Here is a 19936-nt window from a genome sequence, read left to right on the forward strand (position 1 = left end):
AATTAATTTTATTGTAAGTTATATTTTTATTTATTATATTTTATTATTTTCTTGTATTATTTTTAGTTATTTTCTGTTATTATAGTATTTTATTGTATTAATTTTTTAGTGTTTTTATTATTTTTTATTGGGTTGCTAGGAGACCAAGTTGGAGGAGCTTAGCCTTCTAACTGGCAGCAATTGGATAAAAGCAATTATTCCTCTCTCTCTAATTAGGACTTTATTTTTCTTTTCTTTTTGTTGTATCAACCTAGAGGCGTGGATAATGGGTTGTGTTGTCAAATTTCGAGGTTGGGGGGCCTGTAGTTTTGTTGTTTTGTGGGTCGCCGTGATGCCATCACTCTTTTATATATATAGAATTATGTTTTAATTTTTACTGGTTGTATTTTAATCTGTTGTTGTCTGAGCTAGTCCCCATGTGAGTCGCCCCGAGTCCCTTCGGGGAGATGGAGGGCAGGATACAAAAATAAAGTTATTATACAGTAGAGTCTCACTTATCCAACATAAACGGGCCGGCAGAATGTTGGATAAGCAAATATGTTGGATAATAAGGAGGGATTAAGGAAAAGCCTATTAAACATCAAATTAGGTTATGATTTTACAAATTAAGCACCAAAACATCATGTTATACAACAAATTTGACAGAAAAAGTAGTTCAATACACAGTAATGCTATGTAGTAATTACTGTATTTACAATTTAGCACCAAAATATCATGAAGTATTGAAAACATTGACTACAAAAATGCGTTGGATAATTCAGAATGTTGGATAAGCGAGTGTTACATAAATGAGCCTCTACTGTATTAGCTTACAGGCAATATTTTGAATGATTGTACTAGGTGTTTGGCAGCTAGCTGAAAAGGAAATCCCCGTGTCCCACTTGTGACCTGTGCCCATTATCATGTTTATAAAAAGGGAAAAAAATGGTAAGGCTTCTAATGTCAGACAAGGGCATTGGGAGATCATCTATCTGAGCCCAATTTCCAGGGTCTCAGACTTTTGGATTTGTGTTTTTTGATGACAACTCTACCCCATCCCACTCCTGGCGCTCAGCCATAGAACACAATAGAATAAAAATTTTAGTTCTAAAGAAACTTTATACATAATTATTCATGAAATTATTTAGGTTTACTTTGAATGATTCTCAGTTTATTTTGATACCCGAATCAGATAATTCAGTAAGTTCCTTCCATGGCAATAAAAAATCACAGTACATGAAATAAATAACAATGTTTGTCTTTTCAGCCCAGAATTATCTACCTGAGATACTGCTAGCTTATAAGGAGTTTTAGGTTTTTATCAATTTCATTTTACTTCACTAACTGGCAACCTGCATCAGTGTTCCTCTTTGAATCACCCTATGCCATTGGTCTGGCAGAAGGCTCCAAAGTTCACTTTCCCATCACAGTTTGTCATTCTTGCATTTTTCTTGAATTAGAAGCAGACAATGTGAATCCTTAATGCTATGTTGTCACTCCTGGGGATCCCAGGAGTGCCAAAACTGGTTCCCCATAGTGGTGATAGCTGCTCTTCAAAAAAGGAGCTGTTATATGGCATCATACAGGGTAGCATTCTAACCCTAATGCTTTTTAACATTTACATGAATCTGCTGGGAGGGATCATGGGGTGGAGTGCTATCTGATGACACCTACATATATTTATCCATGCCTTCAAAAACAGCTTTAGCTAAGGATAGCATGTCTCCTCTTAATGAATACTTGGAGGAGGCAATGGTATGAATGAGGAAAAACAAATTGAAACTGAATCTAGACAAGACAGAGGCACTTACCATTAAGGGTCCTAACCTGGGGGTTACCCCCCCCCCGAAAGACTGTAATGACAGCTTGGGAGTGCTCCTGGGTCCATCTCTCCAAGTGTTAGGTAGATGCAACTGTCTGGAGTGCTTGCTACCAGCTTCAGCTGATACACCAGCTGTGCCCCTTCCGAGAGTTAGGGCACCTAAAGTTGGTAGGGCATGCACTGGTAGCCTCAAGGTAGGACTTCTCCAATGTGCTTTACATTGGCCTGCCCCTGTTCCAAGTTTTAAAACTTCAGTTTGTTCAAAACACAGCAGCCAGACTACTTTGTGCTGGTAAAGCTCTGACTTTATTTTCTTGCTGCTAATGTTTGCAATCATAGGACAGGCCGCCTGTCAATCATCATTAAGTTTGGTTCTGCCCCTTGTTCAGGGCTCTGGGAGGGAAGGAGACATTTTTCAGTTAGTCTCACTTAGGAAGCTAAGCTATAGGACATAGACCAGCTCGTCCTATAGAAAAGCTTCACATCTCAAGCACATCCAGGGATATAGAACATCCGAGAAACCAGAAACAGAAATTCCAGGGGAAAAGTCCCAAAAGCTCTGGCTGAGAGCTTACAGCCTCTCAGCCTCACAGCTCCTGAGGGAAACAGCCCTAAGTTTCTAAAGACTCAAAGAGAGAACAGCATCACAGATCCACGGAACCCCAGCTGAAACATCTGCAAGCCTTGGTTGGTAGGTCCACTCGATACCCAGATGCATTTGGAATCGGTAGTGGGTCCCACATCAGCTAGGCCCATTTTGATAGCCTGGGAGAGGTTATAAGAGGGTTTTCACAGTTATCCAAAGTCAATTGGATGAGAACGGGAGTCAATTGGAGAACGGGAGAAGTCCCAGCAGATTGGAGGAGGGCGAATGTGGTCCCTATCTTCAAGAAGGGAAAAAAGAACGACCCAAACAATTACCGTCCGGTCAGCCTCACATCAATACCAGGCAAAATTCTGGAAAAGATCATTAAGGAAGTGGTCTGCGAACACTTAGAAACAAATGCGGTCATTGCTAATAGTCAACACGGATTTACCAAAAACAAGTCATGCCAGACTAATCTGATCTCTTTTTTCGATAGAGTTACGAGTTGGGTCGATACAGGGAATGCTGTGGATGTAGCATACCTGGATTTCAGTAAGGCCTTCGACAAAGTCCCCCACGACCTTCTGGCAAACAAACTAGTAAAATGTGGGCTAGACAAAACTACGGTTAGGTGGATCTGTAATTGGCTAAGCGAACGAACCCAAAGGGTGCTCACCAATGCGTCGTCTTCATCATGGAAAGAAGTGACAAGTGGAGTGCCGCAGGGCTCCGTCCTGGGCCCGGTTCTGTTCAACATCTTTATTAACGACTTAGACGAAGGGTTAGAAGGCACGATCATCAAGTTTGCAGATGACACAAAACTGGGAGGGATAGCTAACACTCCAGAAGAAAGGAGCAGAATTCAAAACGATCTTGACAGACTAGAGAGATGGGCCAAAACTAACAAAATGAAGTTCAACAGGGACAAATGCAAGATACTTCACTTCGGCAGAAAAAATGGAAATCAAAGATACAGAATGGGGGACGCCTGGCTTGACAGCAGTGTGTGCGAAAAAGACCTTGGAGTCCTCGTGGACAACAAGTTAAACATGAGCCAACAATGTGATGCGGCTGCTAAAAAAGCCAATGGGATTCTGGCCTGCATCAATAGGGGAATAGCGTCTAGATCCAGGGAAGTTATGCTCCCCCTCTATTCTGCCTTGGTCAGACCACACCTGGAATACTGTGTCCAATTTTGGGCACCACAGTTGAAGGGAGATGTTGACAAGCTGGAAAGCGTCCAGAGGAGGGCAACTAAAATGATTAAGGGTCTGGAGAACAAGCCCTATGAGGAGCGGCTTAAAGAGCTGGGCATGTTTAGCCTGCAGAAGAGAAGGCTGAGAGGAGACATGATAGCCATGTACAAATACGTGAAGGGAAGTCATAGGGAGGAGGGAGCAAGATTGTTTTCTGCTGCCCTGCAGACTAGGACACGGAACAATGGCTTCAAACTACAGGAAAGGAGATTCCACCTGAACATCAGGAAGAACTTCCTCACTGTGAGGGCTGTTCGACAGTGGAACTCTCTCCCCGGGGCCGTGGTGGAGGCTCCTTCTTTGGAGGCTTTTAAGCAGAGGCTGGATGGCCATCTGTCGGGGGTGCTTTGAATGCGATTTCCTGCTTCTTAGCAGGGGGTTGGACTGGATGGCCCATGTGGTCTCTTCCAACTCTACTATTCTATGATTCTATGATTCTAATTGCCTGTCCCCTGGGGACAGGACTGAAAGGGCCAACAGTTTATTAAGGAAACTTGGAAGTGTTATTTGACTCCTTGAAGATTTATTATTTGTTCATCAATAAAGACTTTGTTATCACATTAAAGACCCAAAGGACTATCCTTGTTCAGGAAAATTCTCAACAACCTCTCTTTCGAAGCGCCCTGGCTTCCCGCTGGGCATAAAGTATACGTCCTATACAAAGACAATAGTTACAGGCCCAGCGCGTGACAGAACAACTTACATGAACATCTATGAGTGAACACATATCACCCATACTAAAGTCACATCACTGGTTGCCAGTTAGTTTCTGAGCAAAGTACAACGTGTTGGTTTTGACTTTTAAAGGCCTATATGATTTGGGTCCAGCTTACCTACAATATTGCCTTCTCCTGTACAATCTGCCATGGACACTGAGGTCCTCTGAGGGGCAGCTAGGCTACTGCAACCAGCCAGAACTCAACTGGTGACCGTCACCCAGTGAAATGACCTGCCAGAAGAGCTTGTGATGTACATTGATACTCTTAGGATCTCTTCTCCACCTCTTTTCCTTCCCCTTTTACCTCCCAAGATTTAGGCAAGCTTAGATTAGCTTCCCACTTAACTTTCCTGAATCTAGGAGGAAATTTCTACAATAAAGCTTACTACTTTTGGGCTGGGGAGTGACTGGATACTCATGCCAATTTGCAACCAACACAAGTAGGCAAGAGGATCAGATTCATTCCAGGTTGAAATTGATAATGAGGTTCATTCCAGGTTGAGGCAGATTAGCCTGGAGCATCATTTAGAAGCCCAAGGCTAATCTGTTTTCTATGCTGTGTAGATGGGGCCTGAGTTCTTGATGTGTTTGCTCCTTAAACCAGATCTCTACTGCACCTAATAGTAGTTGCACACTCCCCCATTCCTTCCCTGTAATTTTTATTTATTTATCATGTCAGAAGCGAACCTGTGATTCCCTGTGATAAACTTTCACCATTTAATGTTCAATGGCTAAAGTATCTTACTTTAGCTTTGCCCAATTTTTGTCCCCATCTTACATTTTTATTTCACTTCCTCACTTACTCTTTCTCTCTTTTCTTTCCCAGTCCTATTTTTTTCTTTAATTTGTAAACCATACTTTAAAATACAATAAGGATTTTAAAAGAAGGATGATTTCAACCATTCCCATGCATCAAATATAAAACTGGTTGCATCTCAGCTTATGCAAATTCAACTAGGAAATGGATTTTTGTGTTCTTTTGCCACATCAGAGATCACAACATGTGAGAAAGGGATATGGTAAAAGTCAGAGGTTTTTTTTTTTCTGAGTGAAGCTATTTTTTGTTTCTGCACAGAGGGGGGCTTTCACGGATTGCTATATTTGGAAGCACACTGCTCTTGGCACCATGCAGAGCTTTTCTCTATCCCCCCCCCCCCCCCTATATATATGGATCTTGCAGGAAAAAAGGCTTCTTCCTAACAGGCTTCATGGCTTTTACGATTTTATGATAAAAGGCAGTCACAAATTTCCAACTCACAATCTTGTTTCTATAAATTTGATCCCTAGTCTTCAAATTGGTGGTGTGCTCCATTCATATTACACAGAATATGATATGAAGATGTAAAAAATTAATGTCCTCCCTACTTTATTTTGAATTAATGCCTAATTTTCCATTTATATACTGTGGTTGTTTGAGAGATTCCACATAAGCAAAAGAAAACTGTTAATATGAGATGTTGTAGCCAATAGCACTGTCCTGTCACCAAAAGAGGCATATAAGGGAGGCCCCAAGAAAATAATTTGGTGACATTATTCATAAAAGTACGATTCATTTTAATTCTTCATCTGCTAAACCATTTAATATATGCAACAGAAATGAATTACCGGTACCTAAAATAAATGGCAAACAAGAAAAACCAAACATTTTCAACTTTGTTCCTTTTCCCTTGTCCCCCCCCCCCCAGAAAGCTTTTTTTTAATGCAATTAAAGATATATGCAAAATTGATTTTAAAGAGTTTGGTTTGCATGCATGGAAGTCATATGAATTCATACTTATTCATTGTTCCACATATTAAATTTCCAGATATTGAATATTTGCCTAATGGATTTTCCTTTTGATATCAATATGCTGCCTGAAAATATCCAGTACAGTTTGTATGCTGTAAGAAACATAGTCTGGATTTGTAGTTTGGGGTTGGGGGCAGCAACCTTTGGCAGAAAAGGCTAGCAATCTTGTAAGACTAGAACTCTCAGGACTGAGCTCTGACAGTTAAAATAGTGTTGAACTATACCGATTGTCTTATTTATTTGTCGTGTCAGAAGCAAACTGAGGGTACAAGTTGTAATGTATTAGAAAACATAAACAAAGTTTAAAAACTTGGCATTATACTAAATGTCCTTTGACCAGTATCTACCCACTTGGATTGCATCTGGTGTTGCTATAAGAAGGTCCTTCATTGTGCATGTGGCAGGGCTCAGGATGCATTGTAATAGGTGGTCTGTGGTTTGCTCTTCTCCCCACTAACATGTCGTGGACTCCACATTATAGCCCCATTTCTTTTTATATATATAGTAGAGTCTCACTTATCCAAGCCTCGCTTATCCAACACATTTTTGTAGTTAATGTTTTCAATATATCGTGATATTTTGGTGCTAAATTCGTAAATACAGTAATTACAACATAATATTACTGCGTATTGAACTAATTTTTCTGTCAAATTTGTTGTATAACATGATGTTTTGGTGCTTAATTTGTAAAATCATAACCTAATTTGATATTTAATAGGCTTTTCCTTAATCCCTCCTTATTATCCAAGATATTTGTTTATCCAAGGTTCTGCCGGCCTGTTTAGCTTGGATAAGTGAGACTCTACTGTATATAAATTTTTATTGGTTTTCAAAAAGGGAGTACATAGTAAAATTTAGGGGGAAATTGTGGGGTATGTGAGGGAGGGTCTAAGAAATGTATTTTATGTATTTGTATAGTCTATTCCATATGTATTTTAATAGTCTATTCCAGTGTGTTTTGTAGATCCATATTCCAAGGTTTCCCTATAGAATCTCCTTATTCGCCTTCAAGTAGTCTTTCAAATGTGTCCAGTCTATTTTCTTTATTGGTTTCCCTTTATTTTCTTTTAACAAATAAGTTAATCTGTCCATTTCGTAAATTTCATAAATTTTATCCAACCATTGTTCCTTGGTTGGGGTCTCTTTTTGTTTCCATTGTTTAGCAAAAGTAATTCTAGCTGCTGTGTTTATATAAAAGGTAAAGATTTCCCCTGACTTTAAGTCCAGTCATGTCTGACTCTGGGGGTTGGTGCTCATCTCCATTTCTAAGCCAAAAAGCCGGCGTTGTCCGTAGACACCTCCAAGGTCATGTGGCCGGCATGACTGCATGGAGGGCCGTTACCTTCCCGCCAGAGCGGTACCTATTGATCTACTCACATTGGCATGTTTTCAAACTGCTAGGTTGACAGAAGCTGGAGCTAACAGCGACCACTCATGCCGCTCCCAGGGTTTGAACCTGGGACCTTTTGATCCACAAGTTCAGCAGCTCAGTGCTTTAACACACTTCGGTCTCCATGTCTGTCAATCCAAGCAGGTAGTATTCTGGTTTAAATGGGAACGTATTTTCAAGTATTTTTTTGAGTTTCTGAGTGTATTACTTTCCAAAATTTGGTAGTTTCTTTGCATGACCACCACATGTGGTAAAATGAGCCAATCTAATTTTTACATTTCCAGCAGGTATTTTGGGATTCTTTATACATGATTCCTAATTTTTTCGGAGTTATATACCACCTATGGAACATTTTCATCCAATTCTCTCTTAGGTCCATCGCATATGTACAGTAGAGTCTCACTTATCCAACATAAACGGGCCGGCAGAATGTTGAATACGCGAATATGTTGGATAATAAGGAGGGATTAAGGAAAAGCCTATTAAACATCAAATTAGGTTATGATTTTACAAATTAAGCACCAAAACATCATGTTATAAAATAAATTTGACAGAAAAAGTAGTTCAATACGCAGTAATGCTATGTAGTAATTACTGTATTTACAAATTTAGCAGAAAAATATCATGATATATTGAAAACATTGACTACAAAAATGCGTTGGATAATCCAGAACGTTGGATAAGTGAGTGTTGGATAAATGAGACTCTACTGTATATCTTAATTTCTTCCCCCACATTTGCTCCCATTCCTCTAATTTGATTGATCGTCCAAAATTCCTTGCCCATTTAATCATGCATTTTTAATCTCTTCTGTTTCAGTTGACCATTCCAAAAGTTTGTTGTAGATTCTAGTAATTTCCTTTTTCTCATTCTGTAAGAGCTTGTCCCAGAAATTTTCTGTCACATTAAATCCAATTTTCTTATCTTTCATGAATTATTCTTTTATTTGGGAGTATTGGAACCATGAGAGGTTTTTGCTTTATCTCGAGTTGGCTCTTTAATTGGAATTGACGTTTATTTTTCGCAAAATTTCTTTATACCTAGGACAATTTGACCATCCTAAAACTTTACAATGATTTGCCTCAAGGGGTGATATCCACATTGGAGTCTTTTCGTAGAAGTATGTTTTGTATTTTTCCCGTATCTTTATTAGGGAGCGCAGTCTGTTCAGTGCCTTCCAGGTCACCCAATCTTCTGTGTGTCCAGAAGGGAGTCTCTCATCTGGAGTCAGCCGCTGATTGAGGTTCTGGGTTTTAGCCTGCCACTTTTGGACTCTTGCTTTCTGGGGTGTTCCTGAGAGTATCTCTGTAGAATTTTAGAAAACTATTTCTTGATTTAAGGCATTGACGTGCTAGCTGATATCCTAACAGGGGATGGGCTGAAGATGTCACTGCCTTGGTCCTTTCATTGATGGCTGCTACTTCTCAGCGGATGTCAGGTGATGCAATGTTGGCCAAACAGTATAACTTCTCCAGTGGTGTAGGGCATAGACAGAGCCATAGCCACTGTTTTAACATGGTGAGATTTAGTCTACATTGGGCATGCATATTCAGCAGGAGAGTAGCAAAGCTCAAGGGCAGATGTCTTCCCTGTGTCTCATTGTTCTCCCCAGGTTGTCTTAACGGGGCTGTATATCTGTGCTATTAATTTTAAAATATTAGGCTAAGTCAACAGGCCTAAAGATCACTCCAAACCATATGCTCGGACAAACATGTTCCTGTTATTGAAACCCTGGGACCCCAAGGAGGACCCTATGGTCTCAGTAGCCAATTCCAAGGTGACCTTTCACCCGGAAACCTAATTTGAGCAAACCTCCATAGATGGCTTTTAGGCTAGACATCAAAGTTTCACAAACTTTGTGAAACTTTAGGCAGTAGGCATGATCCCCTAACAATTCCTCCATACACCTAACAATGGAGCTAAAGCAAAGGTCACAGAAGTTACTCAACACTCTCCTTTGTCCTGTTCTTAGGGCCCCTTCTACACAGCTGAATAAAATCCCACATAATCTGCTTTGAGCTGGGATATATGGCAGTGTGGACTCAGATGTTCCAGTTCAAAGTAAATATTTTGGATTATTCTGCCTTGATATTATGGGTTATACGGCTGTGTGGAAGGGCCTTGAGATAGCATTCAGGCTGGCCAAGCCTCATTGTTACCTATTGTTTCATTAGCAGAGACCATCACCTATAAAGCCCTAAACGGTTTAGGACCCACCTACCTCGTGACCGTATCTCCTATCATAAACCTGCCCGATCCCTTTGATCGTCAGGGGAGGCTCTCCTGTCGCCACTGCCGATATCTCAGGCCCGCCTTGTGGGAACAAGGGAGAGGGCCTTCTCTGCTGTGGCCCCCCGATTGTGGAACTCACTGCCCGGTGAGATTAGGCAAGCCCCCACATTAGCAGCCTTTAAGAAAGACCTGAAAACTCTGTGGTTTTTACTCCTACTTCCTTTCTCACCCCGAGTTTTAACCTAGTGTTCTTGTGGCCCGCCCTTGGTTTTATTGTTCTTTTGATCTTGTTTAATGTAGTGTACATTTTCTTTTATTGTGTTGTTTAATGTGTTATGATTTGTTGTTCTATTATATTGTGTTATATTGTATTGTTCTGGGCATGGCCCCATGTAAGCTGCCCCGAGTCCCCGTTGGGGAGATGGTGGCGGGGTATAAATAAAGTTTATTGTTGTTGTTGTTGTTGTTATTATTATTATTATTATTATTATTATTATTATTATTATTATTATTATTATTGTCCTCTCCAGGCTGGGGAAACTACCATCATTAGCATCCACTACCTCAAACTCACCCAAATTCTTTCCTTCACACACCTCACAAGAGGCAGAACAAGCAACGGCCACAAAATATCAAACTGAGCAAGGAAAATGTATTAAATTTCCCTCAAAACCCGGAGACCAATCAACAACAATGGCAGACAGTGCATCACAGCCAATCAGCCTGCGGATCCTAGCCTGACACAATCTGGACTAATCGACACTCAAGAGAGAGATATTAATAGGACTTTGACAGCAATTTGAAGCAAGTCCTTTGTTTCAAATTGCTGTCAAGGTCCTATAAATATTTCTGTATGTTAGCACTGAGGGATGCCAGTTCTTTGGAGTTCTGTCTCTGCTGACATTCTCTTTGGCCATTGAGAATAAAGCCTCTGATTTTGCTTCAACCTGTCTGTGTCTCAACTGGCCTTTTGGAAAGCTTGACACACCGGGCCCTGAACCTGCAATTCAGCGAATCTGAAATCACATAACATAACAGTCTGTCATATTGTGTTGTCGAAAGCTTTCATGGCCGGGATCACAGGGTTGTTGTATGTCTTTCGGACTGTGTGGCCATGTTCCAGAAGTATTCTCTCCTGACGATTCACCCACTTCTATGGCAGGCATCCTCAGAGGTTGTGAGGTATGGAATAAACTAGGTAAGGAAAGGAAAGAATATATATCTGTGGAGAGTCCAGGGTGTGGCAAGAGTCCTTTGTCACTGGGAAGCCAGCATTAATGTTGCACTTAATCACCCTAATTAGCATTGGAAAGGGTTTGTCTCTTGCCTGGGGGGCATCCTTTGTTCAGTCATTAGCTGCCCTCTGTCCTCAGAGTGTTGGTTCTCATCTACTGTTTTGATTTTAGAGTTTTTTAATACTGGTAGCCAGATTTTGTTCATTTTCATGGTTTCCTCCTTTCTGTTGAAGTTGTCCACATGCTTGTGGATTTCAATGGCTTCTCTGTGTAGTCTGACATGATAGTTGTTGGAGTGGTCCAGCATTTCTGTGTTCTCAAATAATATACTGTGTCCAGGCTGGTTCATCAAGTGCTCTGCTATGGCTGATTTCTCTGGTTGAATTAGTCTGCAGTGCCTTTCATGTTCTTTGACTCTTGTTTGGGCGCTGCGTTTGGTGGTCCCTATGTATACTTGTCCATAGCTGCATGGTATCCGGTAGACTCCTGCAGAGGAGAGAGGATCCCTCTTGTCCTTCGCTGACCATAGCATTTGTTGGATTTTCTTGTGGGTCTGTAGATAGTTTGTAGGTTGTGCTTCTTCATCAGTTTGCCTATGCGGTCAGTGGTTCCCTTGATGTATGGTAAGAACACCTTTCCTCTGGGTGGATCTGTCATATTCTTCATTTTCTTAATATAAAACTTTTAATTTCCTCTTTTGTTGTTTACCCACAAGTAATTGTTATTTAGGAGCTGACTCCTTATGAACATAGAGGTTTCATTTAGCTATCACAACTAGCAGTCATTGATTGCGCTACTTTCATCGCAAATATTTATCCAATCCAGTTGTAATGCCCACAGAATGCTGTACCAAAGCAACTTTAGATGCCCTATGTGACTCTGGGAAAGACTGGGGTTAAAACGTCAGCCTTCTTTTTCTGTAAAAGTGTAATTGTACTTTTTACAGTGTGCCTATACATGTATTTAACTGTTTAATCTGGAATTGTTTTGAATTTTAATTGTATTCTGCCCTGAGATCTCAAAATAGTTGTTAAAAATTCAATTACACATAAGCAAGCACATCCAACTATGGACACCATAGACAAAAGGTTAGTGGCTTTATCTTGTTATACTTTCTGAATCAGCACAGAGAAATCTGCAGGAAGAAGCTTTTAATTCAGAAGATGAAAAAATGACTATTAGGCAGATTGATGAGCATGTATATAAGGAGATGTTGAAGAACTATGTTCTCTCCTCTATTAACATTTTGCTGATGCTATGCTTTTTTCTGTGTCAAGCATTAAGTAGAGGGCATATCTTTTTATTAATGAAAATGTTATCAAACTATAGCCATAGATGTGCTTCTGCTATTGCTAGACAATGACATCATAGTTCTATAGTGCTCATTTCTTGACAGCCAAGTTTCTGATGAAATACTGGATGGTGCTTAAGATCTTCAGCAAAGGTTACTCGATAGGTTAATTGTTGCTCTTGGCTACATTTTATACTAAGTTCTAATGATAAAGAAAAATGAAATAGGAACATTTAAATGGATGCTATTAACCCAGGCCTTATGATATACAGGTTAAATTAAGCGGTACTGCTAGAAGAAAAACACTTATCAGAACAAAAGGAAGAATACTTATCAGGACAGAAAATAATGTAGACTTCAACATGTCATACAATTGGCTCTGATAACATTCTGCAGGCAGAATGTAGTGTATGATTTCAGTCAGTTTGGGAGTATATTCAAAGAAAGAAATGTAAGATATATTTATCACAAAATCTGGATAATACCTATGGCTGCTGTCTGGGCACTGCCTCTATAGCAGTTTAGCACAAATTGTGAACCATTAAAATTGTGAACCATTTGGCCATGTATTCTAATTTATCTTGTTTTTGACAAGGTCATGTTTGTGTGCACTTGTGTGTATATTGTACATTTAGCAGTTCTAGAAAAAGATAAAAACTCAGGGATTATAATCCTCTAATAAGTTGCCATCTATTACTGCTGCCAGGTTTGCTATATAACTGGATTAGCCAGATACTATTCTATATGAATTCTATCAAGTACTTGGTGGGATCATTATTGGGTCTGGATTCTAAGCTTCCTTCCTTTTTAATGTAAGCATCTAGCTCACCCAAAACAAAGAGAAACTACAAAAATAAAGATTTCCTGAAGAAAATGTTGCAGCTCAGCAAGCATCAGATTTTCCTGATGATGGGTCAAAGAATGAGGAGGATGTTGGATTTCAAAGTGAGGAGTCTGTGAGTGATTAGAGAGAGTTGCAGGCAGATAAAACCAATGATGTGGACCCCTGTTCTTGTTCCCAGGAAACAGGGGAAAGTGAAAGTTTCAGTTCCCTTGAGAAAAGGCCTTGGGCTGATGGGGAGTGTTCTCAAGAAATTAGATTAGACCTGAGAATGCAAGGACTGAAAAATAGATGAACAAGATATTGTCAGAGAATCCAAGATAAGACCTTGAATGCCAGGAGAGTTCAGCATGATCTCATGGTTACCTGGATGGGTTTAAATTAAGGGGTTTGGGCTTCAAGCCTCTCAGAGGGGACAACGTTGCCAGAAGGGATGGCCCTCATGTCTTGGCTCTCAAGTTCTGGATTCAAGTTTCCTGCTCTGGTTCATTCCTTTGTTTCCTGGAAGGGTTTACCTTGGAAAAGTTCCTGTTTTCATGTTAATGGATTTATGCTTGCCGAACTGCTGACTTTATATCTTGACTTTATATTCCTTGGCATTTTTGGATTACTGCTATTGTATATTTTCTATTGTACTGACCATTTTGATTTTGCCCTTTTGCCCTTTTTATCAGCTTTCTTTAATAAACATCTTAAGATAGAATTACTGGACTTTGGTGTGATGCTGGGTGAAAAGTTGTATCAGTGCTAGAGTGCAATAAACAAGCTTCAAACTGCATCATATGTCAGTGAAAATGGGGCCATCTACACTGCCACATAATGTGACGGGAAACACATTGGCCTGGGGCATCCAAATAATTCTCCAGGCTAATTCATTTTAACATAGAATAAACCTGTTTATCTAGGCTTATTCTAGTTTAGCAAAATACCTGCCAAGGTCCTGATCTTCCTGGATCTTTGCAGGAATCAGGGTATGTGGATGCTGCCTCCTGGTATCTCATCTGCCATCCCAGAAGACATTTCCACAACTGTCTTTCCACTGGGCTCAGGCAGCCTGGGGAAGTGGGACAGCAGTATCAGCCTCCCCTCCTTGTCTTCCACTTCACCCCTCAAAAGAAGAACAACAGCCTCCTTACCAAGGCAGGAAGTCTGCCTTAGCTTCTAAATCAGTGGTTCTCAACCTGCGGTCCCCAGATGTTTTTGGCCGTCAACTCACAGAAATCCTAACAGCTGGTAAACTGGCTGGGATTTCTGGGAGTTGTAGGCCAAAAACATCTGGGGACCCCAGGTTGAGAACCACTGTTCTAAATGATGCCAGGGGGTCTTGGAAAGTGAAGGACATAGCAATTATAATAGGATTTCCAGGGGGGGGGGGAATCCATAGGCCTTTTGAAAGCTGCACTGGGTTTTCCCAAGTGGAAAGAAAATGAGGATGGGTTGATAGATAATCAAGATAGAAATTGTATTTATGGAGAAATAGAGATAGTCGCTTGTTTTGAAATTGTGTGTGTGTTACACAAAGGAAACTCATTCAAACTTTGTAGATCATAGTAAGCTGTTGCAGGAAAAAATGAAAAAGAGCTTTGTGCCATCTTAAGAAGTAACAATTTCTATTTAACATTGTCTTTCATTGATGGCACTGTTCCAGACTGTGCCACTACCTGCTATGGAATTGAGGTGCAGTGCCCACCAGATTCACCAGGCATACAAGACTAGCTTGGAGAGATGTAACAAACCATAAAAAATTACCCTTTTGTCCCCATTCCAGCCAAATCATCTGAATCCCAGGAGTTGGCCAAGTATGCCAACGTTTGAGGAAGCTAGGACACTAAATTCAGTAGATGCATCAAAGTAGATGAGAATGATACCATAAGTCATAGAAATTACTCAGCAATCACTTTCTACTGCCCATTGTAGACAAAATATCGATATTCTGGAAAAGGACCCACAACCCCAACATTCTAGATAACCACACTTACTAAATTTAGCAGGTGGAGAACTAATACAACAAATCGGAGAGGAAAATGATAGTACCTGTTCAGAGCCAAACATCAGTATTCAAGAACATGTCTCAGAATGCCAACCATGTCCAGATGACTTCATGTCAATTTATTTGTGTGTATGTATAGCATAACTCCCTAGAAAGTTGGGATTTTGGGTCATTTTCCAGAATACAGATGTACTCCTGGATGTTCGAGAAGATGGCATCTGTGGAATTATTGTGGTTATTTTTGGTATCTATTCCACCTAGTCTTATGCAGCCAGTGAATATATATTTTGATAGTAGATATATCTGGGGAATTCTACATGAATGTGATAATATAGAAGCTGACACTAAACATGGACAGGTCATAGCAGCCCTACTAGTGGCCTAAAGAATTGGTGATTGTTCACTATCAGGGATATCAGAAAAATGGGCAGATGACCGGGAGACTAAAAGGACCCAAACCAGTGCAGTAAGATAGCTAATGTAACCTATGTTACACCCAATTCCACTGCAAACCTAATTTTTATTTTTATTTGGGGGGGGGGGGGGGGGTAAAGTACACATTTTAAAAACTCAGTCCTTTCCAAAAAATAAACTTGAGGATTTTTTAAAAATTACCTTAAAGCTCTCAGACATCAAAAAGAAGTGTTTTCACTTTAGTGTTTCAATAGTGCTGTGATTGAAGTATGGGCACATTATTCAGCCTGTGGTGGTTCAGCCCTGGTTATTTGGCAAAGTCATTGAATGAGACATTGGCACAGTTATTTGGCCGATTTACAATTGCCACTTTCTTCTTACTAATTAAAGTGAATTTGGTGTTCATGTTCTGAGCTATTTTCCAACACTAGAGATATCATTAATCAATAAATCAATCATCAATCTATTACCTTGGTCTCGCAGACTAACAGGTGTTACTTGCTGGAGTTTTAGCCATTCAGGAAGACAAGCTCCAAGAAATATCAAACAGCACAGAATAAATCATTGTCAAGACTGGAAACCTTTTAGCTTGTCATATAATAAAGCTGAAAGTTTGGGAAACATCTTGCAGATTTTCTCATTCTCCCTGAAATCATACACTTTTCCTAGCTCACATCCCCCTCCTCTTTCCCTCACAGGCCTCCCACAGAAATAGTCAGGCAAAGTTTCATTTTAGACCCAACTTCCATGCCATAAGCAAAACACAGCAGCAAATGTGTTCCAAATCCTCATGGTTAGCACTGGTTCTTTTCCATGCTCTTTTAACCACTCGTCAGGTTCCATAGCCTTGTTGGACTTTGCTGATTAGAGAGGTCTACTTGGGGTGGATTGTTCCTTTGCTTAGTCAGGTTTGAAGGAACTTCCAGGGAACCAAAAAAGTGGGATGTGGGTGCTCTCTCATCTTGAAATCCCTGGAGCTAAATACAACCACATGTTCCAGGCCTTTGCCTAAACATAAGATATTGGCAACTGGCCAGAAATTATGCAACATGATGGCATCCAGGGAGGGATTTTTTAACAAAAAATTACAAAAAGGACTGCCTTTTTGAATGCATATCACAACTTTGCCACACAGAAGGCATTTCTTACTTCCTTTATCCACTTCCACTGCCTCTTCCATTCCGTTGTGAGTCAAGAAGGGGGGGGGGCAGAACCCATGAGGCGGCTTTCACTTTTCCAAGCATCCTTTCCATATCCTCATGCTATACAAATAAACAGTGTTCACTGGACAAACAAGGGCTAGAAATTCATGTCTACTAGATCTTGTATGGGCATCTTGTCAAAACAGATCTGAGCAAAATTTTAAATATTGTTCATTCTGTGATTGTTAGATCTCAAAAGATTTTATGTGGAAAAGCAGGTATTCCTAACAATGTTTGATTTTCTTAAACTGTTTGTTTAACAAAGTCAAATTTAACCTCTTTCATTTATCTGTCTCTCATAATTCAAACATCAAGCAATCAAAGTACAAGGAAATGAAAATTGGTTAAATTAGAAAAATACATTTGATATCAGATTAATATAGTATTTCACATTTATATAAAACCATAGAACTGATTTTAAAGGACTTGCCCTAGCTGCCAAGATGACTGTGCTCTTAATTAAAATTTCTGGTGGTAACTTTTAAAGCAGGGGTCCCCAAACTAAGGCCCGGGGGCCGGATGCGGCCCTCCGAGGTCATTTACCTGGCCCCCGCCCTCAGTTTTATAATATAATATATTGGATATACATATAATATTGATAATAATATTATAATGTAATACAGTATAACACTAATAATAATGCCATATAATAATATTAGTTATATATTCTATGTTACATATAATATTATTAATAATATTACAGTATAGTGGTATAGTTCAATAAAGTAATATATAATGCTAATATTGTGCTATGCTAATAATATAATATATTGTATGTACGCATAATTTGTAAGCCACTCTGAGTCCCCTTTGGGGTGAGAAGGGTGTGATACAAATGTAGTAAATAAATGCAGTAAATAAATAAATAATAAATAAATACATTTTAGACTTAGGCTCGCCCAAAGTCTGAAATGACTTGAAGGCACACAACAACAACAACAACCACCCTAATTAACTTGACTATCTCATTGGCCAGAAGCAGGAGCACATGGGAACACTGAAATCCTGATAAATGTATGTTGGTTAAAATTATTTTTATTTTCAAATATTGTATTGTTCTTTCATTGTTGTTGTTGTTGTTTTTGCACTACAAATAAGACATGTGCAGTGTGCATCGGAATTTATTTGTATTTTTTTTTTCAAATGATAATCTGGCCCCTCAACAGTCTGAAGGATTGTGGACCGGCCCTCGGATTAAAAAGTTTGAGGACCCCTGTTTTAAAGTATTAAATGGCTTAGAGCCATGATCCTTGAAATAACACCTGTTTGAAGATTGAGATATATGTCGAGGTGGTTGCACCCCACCAAGGGGTGATATAGTGGAGCAGTGTAGGAGAAAGTATTTTCTGTGGTGGTGGTTGTTTCCTGATTCTAGAATACTCACAGATGTACAGATAATATGTAAGGAAAACATGTTTTCTTTATATCTTATTTAATAACTCAAATGAGCTCAACTGAAATATAATAATATGTATAAACCATGAATCTATATATTTATGGAGATTCCCGGTGGCTCAATGGGTTAAACCCTTATGCCGGCAGGGCTGCTGATTTGAAGGTTGGGTTTCTGACCTGAAGGTTGCTGGTTCGAATCCGGGGAGAGCACGGATGAGCTCCCTCTGTCAGCTCCAGCTCCTCGTGTGGGGACATGAGAGAAGCCTCCCACAAAGATGGTAAAAACATCAAGCATCCGGGCGTCCCCCGGGCAACGTCCTTGCCCAATTCTTTCACACCAGAAGCGACTTGTAGTTTCTCAAGTCGTTCCTGACATGAAAAAATCTATATATTTGACTGTAATAATACACAATATTCACAACAACCCTGGAGACTTTCTTATGAAAGAAGAAATAAAAAGAGACATAGAACACCATAGGTGAAAGGGAGAGAATAACATAAGCCCTAAAGAACAATTGCATGCAAAGTGTCTTGATACAAAAAAGAGGACATAAGAAACTACATGCCAATATGACCATTAGACAATGATTGTTACTTTTTTACCTCTATCTTAGATAAAGGAATTAAGTAGACTTTACAAGAAATTATATGTGGAGAATATATCAAGGATCTAATTGACTCAGAAAGATGCAGCAGGAAGCAAGCAATCTTGATATTGCTGGATGCTGAAAAGGTGTTTGATAATTTAAATTGGAATGCCATGTTTGCAATAATAGAAAAAATGAACTTTGACACCACATAGTGTTTTGAAAAGATGGACCCAGTTTAAAATTGCTATATCTCTGCAACCATGAATAACCCATAAATGAAACTCTTAACACTTGAAAGGCTGAAGCATAGAGTTTCAAATGATTATCTCTTGATGCCATTCCCAGTGCACAAACAAGATGGTGGCCCAGGATATTCTCTCAAAGAAGCTAGTAAAATGTGAGCTAGACAATGCTAATGTTAGGTAGATTGGTAATCAGTTGATTGATCGAGCCAAATGCTTCTTCTTCATCCTGAAGAGAAGTGGATTGGGAATTGGTGAACTGGCTAAATCCAAAGGCTGCATACCAGTGGCTTCGCATCATGGAGAGGAGTGACCAGTATGGTGCCACACAGTTAAGCCCTGGGCCCAGTGCTATTCAACATTTTTATTAATGACTTGGATGATAGAATAGGGGACATATTTATCAAATTTGCAGGTGACATCCAATTGGGAGAAATAGGAACCCAAAATTACCTGATTCAAAAGTGTTGTTGACGGCTTTCATGGCCAGGATCACAGGGTTGTTGTATGTTTTCTGGGCTGTATGGCCATGTTCCAGAATTATTCTCTCCTGACGTTTCGCCCACATCTATGGCAGGCATCCTCTGAGGATGGTTAATAAAGATATGTATTTCTTTTATGAAGGTTGCGTAGTATTTTTAGAGTTGTAATCCAATTTCCTTTGGTTCCTCAAATTTGGTTTCCATGTTGAGTTGTAATCATGGGTATCGTCCTTTGTAATTATTTTCATTTAAGTGCAGAAGCTAATACTTCGAAACTTGAAAGGGGCCAGGCTGTGGCGCAGGCTGCTTAGTAGCCAACTTCAATAAATCACTATGACCAAGAGGCCAGTGAGCACCTGACAATTAAAATAAAAAACAGCCCTGATCGTTGTTGACCTAAGCAACCCGAAGGACAGTTGAATCTGTCAAGTAGGAAAATTTAGGGACCGCTTATGCGGGGAGGCTAATTTAACTGATGTACA

The 19936-nt window shown here is 39.7% G+C and overlaps 1 protein-coding gene across 1 annotated transcript in view; it reads left to right on the top strand.

Annotated features, from left to right (window-relative positions):
• ano2 (anoctamin 2) overlaps positions 1-19936 on the top strand; it is a 173374-nt gene that overhangs the window by 104349 nt on the left and 49089 nt on the right. The gene's annotated exons all lie outside the window — the stretch shown is intronic.

Source organism: Anolis carolinensis, chromosome 5 (genome assembly GCF_035594765.1).
Source record: "Anolis carolinensis isolate JA03-04 chromosome 5, rAnoCar3.1.pri, whole genome shotgun sequence".
Classification (NCBI taxonomy): domain Eukaryota; kingdom Metazoa; phylum Chordata; class Lepidosauria; order Squamata; family Dactyloidae; genus Anolis; species Anolis carolinensis.